This window comes from Elaeis guineensis, chromosome 3 (genome assembly GCF_000442705.2).
Source record: "Elaeis guineensis isolate ETL-2024a chromosome 3, EG11, whole genome shotgun sequence".
In the NCBI taxonomy this organism is placed as follows: Eukaryota; Viridiplantae; Streptophyta; class Magnoliopsida; order Arecales; family Arecaceae; genus Elaeis; species Elaeis guineensis.
This window is the reverse complement of record NC_025995.2, coordinates 3,851,819-3,858,518: the sequence shown is the minus strand read 5'-3', so window position 1 is coordinate 3,858,518 and position 6,700 is coordinate 3,851,819. Positions and strand designations below refer to the sequence as shown.

Here is a 6,700-nt window from a genome sequence, read left to right as displayed (position 1 = left end):
GAGAAAGAAAATGATTTTAATCATTATTTAAGAATATTTAAGAATTAGTGTTAATTATGATAATTATTTTTCTTGCATCCGGCATCAAACCGCCACATAAAATTATCCCATTCATAATGATGAAAATAATCCCAAACAAATGATAGAATAACATAAATACCTCCTAATAGGAAATCCGAAAGTCACCACATGTTTGTCTTTGTGGGAGTTCTACAGTGCTCCTAAAATATTGTTTATACAAAGATAGAAAATATCCTAACCACTCATCAGACATGATTAATTAAGAAATTTTTATTTCAGCAGCTCAATGCAACAACATTCTGAAAGATACATATTAAGTATTTATATTCTGCACTTTATCATATGGGTATTCACATAATTACAATTGCCATACTTCATATAGATATATGATGCATGACCAAGTTCGCATGACATGAAATTCAGTGGGAAGTCTTCAATGGCGATAGCGAGAAGTGATTCCACCCAACAAACCCACAGACAAGACCAAAGAGGGAAAGTGAGATGGAAGGATAGGGATTTCACTTGGAAGCACTAGGGTTAGGGTGGAGAAGAGACATCCAAAACCCTCCAAGAAAGAAAAGGGAGGGTAGAGAAACCACTGGAAGGGGGGCTAAGAGAGAGTAAATTTAATTCAGAAGAGTAGTTGTGAGTAGAGGTGCAAACGAGTCGAGCCGCTAGAGAGCTACTCGAGTCCGAGCTCGACTCGACTTGATTATTATCGAGCTCAAATCGAGCTCAAGTAGCTCAAATAGTTTTTCGAATCGGAAGATACTCGACTAAAAAGCTCATAAGCCTACTCGAATTTATATGTGCTTTTAATAATATTATTTTTATTTATAATATATATTAATATATATATTATTAGTAGACTAAAACTCGATTTTGAGCTCAAACTAAAGTTCAAGTATGGCTCGATATTCAAGTCGAGTCAAGTTAATCTCGAGTTTTGCTTATTTTTCATCGAGCCGAGCTCGAGCTTAGGATATTAAGCCTCGGTCGATCTCGAGCCGAGTTTTGAATCCAAATATTTTGAGTCGAGTCGAATCGACCTCAAAATTCCAGCTACTCAACTCAACTTGGCTCGATTGCACCCCTAGTTGTGAGATGGAGAGAAACAAAACGATTTAATTATTTAAGAATATTTAAGAATTAGTTTTAATTATGATAATTATATTTCTTCGAATCCGCATCGAACCACCACATAAAAAAATATCCCGTTCATAATGATGAAAATAATCCCAAACAAATGATAAAATAACATAAATACCTCCTAACAGAAATTCGAATGTCACCACATGTATGTCTCTACGAGAGTTCTACGGTGCTCCTAAAATATTTTTTATACAAAGATAGGAAATATCCTAAGCACTCATTAGACATGATTAATTAAGAAATTTTTATTTCAGCAGCTCAATGCAACAACACTCCGAAAGATACATATTAAGTATTTATATTTTGCACTTTATCATATGGGTATTCACATAATTACAATTGCCATACTTCATATAGATATATGATGCATGACCAAGTCGCATGACATGGAATTCAGAAAGCAGCCACAAGGATACCACAAACACCACCGAGTCACCATGTCAAAATTATTAAGGACCCTTGACTAGGTTGAACAAGTCTTAGATGAAAGACTCATTTTCATGTTTGCTTGAGTGTTGCTGTTTGAAGCTGCATGGATACACGTTCAAGAGGTCTGAAGCTCTCTCTTGCACTTCTCCTGCTCAAAGTAGAAACAAAATATAGAATAAGCAAAAGATAAGCATAGCCAAATCTATATCATATTTGTTGGTAGAGCTGTTGCTCGACCACGCCAAATTTATATCATATCTTCATAAGGCTAAATGTGATATATAAGCCCAAACTCAACATTTGCTGGAGCAAGCCAGATCGTACGAAAATCACTTCAACCTATGCACAGTTATCCATCCAGAATTGATATAAATATACTTGCTCAGGAAAAATATAGACATGGTTAAAACCAACGTCCAACAGATTCCAAAAGACATTTCATCAAACAGTGGTACGGCATCTAACACAAGGCTATACAGACAAACCGACCTATGCTCTTCACTGGAGATTGTAACGCAGGCGTTCATTTAGATGTCCACCATCCCCATTAATGTCCAGATGAGAATCAAACATCTAACAGATCCTAGGGCATTTCATCGAACAGCGGTAAGACATGTAGCCAAAAAAAAAAAGTGTCGGTAAACCAGACCTGTGCTCCAGCCACAGGTCCACCACCCATCGTCCAAAGCTCCACTGCTCCCACACCAAATCCACCAGCATGAGCTCCTCCAATAGTGCCTGGGGCTCAACAGGGCAATGGCCGCAGACCACCTCAAGGGCGAGGGTGCCAAAGGTGAACCCGTCGCAACTAGTGGTGGTCTTGCTTGTCTAGGTGAGCTCGAGGGCGAGGTACCCAGGGTGCCCACCATGCGGGTGGTGCTTGGGTTGGCCTTGTAGAGGTTGCCGAGCCCGAAGTCACCGATCTAATTGATGGTCTACTGGTAGGATTTTTTTAATTTCCCAGAGGAGCAGTCATTAAGTCATGAATGCTAGGAGCAACAAGGAAGGGATAGGGTAGAACTCTCAAGGACTACCCGATTTATGTACCGCACCAGCCAACCCTTTTCGTTTTCAAAGCACCCCCGCAAGGTGAATTATATATTAACCGCATCTGCGGCAACATGACCGATTTGAACTGATGGATAAATCAGTGCCATCTATATTGAATCGAATGATCAAAAAAAAATCAGCACCAGAAAGATTTAAAAAAATTCTTTTTTTTCTTGATAAAGACCGAAAAGAACTTTGAAGCACTATAGCAGAAACACCATCGTGAGTACGATCCACTATACCAGTAGATGAGATGTGATCCATGTGCTTGACGAGTATTCTCCGATGGTGTTGTAGTTGAAGCTCGAAGAGTGTACATGATGAATCTCTCACCAATATTTTTCCTCTGAAGATGGTTCTACTAGCTACGGATGACTGAGGGAAAGAGTATGTAGGAGCATCTCAGCCACTTCCAGAAGATCTCACCGACCTCTTCAACGTTGGCGAGAAAGTTGAGGAGAAGTCCAGGGCACTGGTCTTGCTAGCATCGTTTATCCCTTCGTATGAGTCCTTGATGATTACTTTTCTAATAGAGAAGAGCATCATCAAAATAGACGAGGTCACTACGGTGATTCTCCAGAATGAAGTTCTCAGGTGGGAGAATCTGACTTCGAACTCAAGCGTAGCTCAGCTTTGGCGATATCTAAAGGAGCAGGAGGCGGCAGACGGAGCAATAGAGATCGCGACGAGGATGGTCCAAGTACAGAGACGAGGGACTTGAGCAAGACCAAAATTTACCGGTGTGACGAGTTATGGCATCTAGCCAGAGATTGCTCTCAACTCAGGAATCGGACAAGGACTACTGTAGTGACAGTTAGTAGCGAGTCAGAGGATAATGTCCTGCAGATATCTGATGACGAGTATCTTTTTTTTCTAACAGTGGATTTTAGATTCTGATGCACCTATCATGTATGTTGTAAAGAGGAGTAGTTTGACTCCTGGAGAGTAGTGAGGACATATTTATCTGCCAGATGAATCGAGCTAGATCAGAGGCATCGGATGGTCAACTGGAGCAATGATGGTGTAATGAGAGATTGGGGAGGTCTGATATATATCCAATTTCAGGTGGAATCTTATCTTACTGAGCAAACTATATTTGAGAAGCTACAGACGGTAGCTAGTGGAGAATCTTGAAGGTCATGCATGATGATAGGGTTATTCTAGAGGAGAAGAAAAGGATGAGGACATTACTACCTGATGGAGAGCTCAATACAAGGTGGAGCTTCAAGAGCCAGAAGGAGCCCAAACAAGGTGAAGCTCTAGGTGAAGGTGGATCGGCACAAGATGCGAGACTCGAAAAGATGAGAGGCGTTATCACAGGTGAGATTTCTATTGCCGCAGAGATTCTCAGAGCAGGTCTCATGTCAGGAAGAACATAGCATACGACGGAGATAGGATCGAGCGGCCTGGCTCAACTCTCATGTTTGTCCATCATGATCCGCAGGGTTTGCCCCAGGGCATGAGGCGATAAGATCCAAAAGCTTTCAGGTTAGGAGGAGCCAAATGTCGAGTCGAGATGGAGATTATTAAATTTGATGTCTTGAAATTCGATTCATACTGAGCCTACAATGAGGTCGTGACGACGAACGGAGTCAACAAATCCAAGATCAGTCCAAATGGAGTCCAAACAATGAAGTTATGTACAAGAGAAGTTAGCACAGCCCACGGAGCGACAGAGGTCTGTGGTGGGCCAGCAGCGCAGTCAGGCCCATGAATGCGTGAGTGCGCAGGAGAGCATAGCCCGGTGCATAGGAGAGTGCGGCCTAACATGCGGGTGGGCCCAGTGCAGATGCGCATATGGGGTGTATCCGCAACTCTTCATGCGATCCATCGTGGATCGTCGGTCCACAAGAGGAGGCATGGACCGCTACCTGGTTTCCTCGTGCATTTTCCATAGTCTATCGTGGACCGAGATTGTTTCCAGGCTCATTTCTCACGTACCATGGTCCACACCCTATTTTGCTTTGATTTTCGTGCGGGTAAGTGATCCAATGGCTGTGGGAGTTTACAGTAGTGATCAGATGGCTCAGAGGGTCCTGGAGTTCTAATAGGAGATGGAATTTGCGTTGGACTCGTTTTGGAACTCCTGTGCAGAGACGATCTGAAATCTTTAAGAAGAACTATGGCATGGTGATCGATAGAGACCTGAGCGCAGTCGAGAGAAGTAGTTCGATAGACAGCAGCAGTAGGTCCTAGAGAGGCACGATAGAGGGTAGGAGTAGGAGCTTCAGACAGACTATCAGACAGCAGACAGCGATCACTTCAGAGGTTTAGGAGATCTTCCTAGAGATAGTTTTTATGAAAGAGAGCTTCTTGTGAAAGAGAAATTGGGTGTACGAAGGTTGAAGGTATGATCTTCTCTTATAATTTTTTATTTTCTCATAGTAAAGCTTGCATGTCCATGGAGGCAAGTCTTTGGCTGATCCACGTATTTGATTGTATTTCTGTGGAGATGGTGTCTGACCAGACATCTCCAACAAGTGGCATCAGAGTGAGGCATACTAAGACGCAGGTTGTGGTGTGGTGAGCAAGATTGAAGATGGAGAAGATAGGCTCAATCAAGATAGAGATTAACAGATTTGATGGAAAGAGTAATTTTTTTGTGGCAAGTGAAAGTGAAGGATGTGCTCATCCAGTAAGGGTTGATCGATGCTTTCTTGTGCGAGGAGAAGCGACTATCATAGAGGTACAGAATTGGAGGTGGCTCTAGATGCAGGCAGTGAGTATGATCTGCTTGTACCCAATGGATGAGGTGGTGATCCATATACTTGGCGAGTTTTTTTTAACGATGCTGTGGTCGAAGTTCAAAGAATTGTACATGATGAAGTCTCTCACCAATACTCTCTTCCTTCAGAGGCAGTTCTATCAGTTATGGATGATTGAGGGATAGAGCATACAGGAGCATCTCGGTCACTTTCAGAAGATCCTCATTGATCTCCTCAGCATTGACGAGCAAATTAAGGGGAATACCAGGGCACTGATCTTGCTAATATCGCTTCCTCCTTCGTATGAGTTCTTAATGACTACTCTTTTAGTCAGAAAAGCACTATCAACATGGACGAGGACACCGTGGTGATTCTCCAAACAAGATTCTCAGATGGAAGAATCTGGCTTCGAGCTTAGGCGGCAGCTCAGCTTTGGTGATTTCTGAAGGAGCAAGAGGCGGCAGACGGAGCGATAAGAGATCGCAATGAGGGCGGTCCAAGTCTAGGATGAGGACTTGAGCAAGATCAGATGTTACAGTGTAAGGAGTAAGGGCATCTAGTCAGAGATTGCTCTCAACTTAGGGATCGGACGAAGGCTACTGCAGTGACATCAGTAGCAAGTCAGACGATGATGTCTTGAAGATATCTGACAAAATATCTATTTTTTCAGTAATGGATTTTAGATTCTGCATATATCTGTCATGTATGTTACAGAGAGGAGCAGTTTGACTCTCTGGAGAGCAGTGTGGGCACTGTTTATTGTTGAATGGATCGAGCTATGCGATCAGAGGTATTGGAATGATCAGTTGGAGGACACATGATGGTATAGTGAGGAGATTGGAGGAGGTACGATACATATCCAATTCAGATGGAATCATATCTTATTGAGCAACTAGATTCAAAAGGCTACAGAACAGAAGCTGGTGAAGAAATCCTGAAGGTCATGCACGGCAATAGATTATTTTGGAGGGAAAGAAGAGGATGAAGAATATTACTACTTAGTGGGGAGCTCAGTGCGAGATGGAGCTTCAGGAGCCAAGAGGAGTCCAGAGCAAGATAGAGCTCTAGGTGGAGGTGGATCGGGTACGAGATGCGAGACTCAGAAGGATGAGAGGAGATATTTCAGGGTGAGATTCCTATTGCTGCAAGAGGATATCCCGAGCAAGTCTCAGGTCAGGAAAAGCATAGTATATGATGGAGATGAGATCGAGCGACTGGTTTGACTCCCATGTTTGTCCATCCATGATTAGCAGATGTTTGTCCCAGGACATGGGAGCGAGGAGATCCTGAAGCTCTCAGAGTTAGGAGGAGACCGAATGTTGAATTGAGATGGAGATTATTAA

The 6,700-nt window shown here is 42.7% G+C and overlaps 1 long non-coding RNA gene across 1 annotated transcript; it reads right to left on the bottom strand.

Annotated features, from left to right (window-relative positions):
- Window positions 1–1,455: 1,455 nt before the first annotated feature.
- Window positions 1,456–2,691, bottom strand: LOC140856391 (uncharacterized). Its single transcript, XR_012139547.1, has 2 exons — window positions 2,252–2,691; window positions 1,456–1,750 (listed from the first exon to the last, which is right to left on the bottom strand). It is a non-coding gene; the product is annotated as an uncharacterized lncRNA (long non-coding RNA).
- Window positions 2,692–6,700: the final 4,009 nt, after the last annotated feature.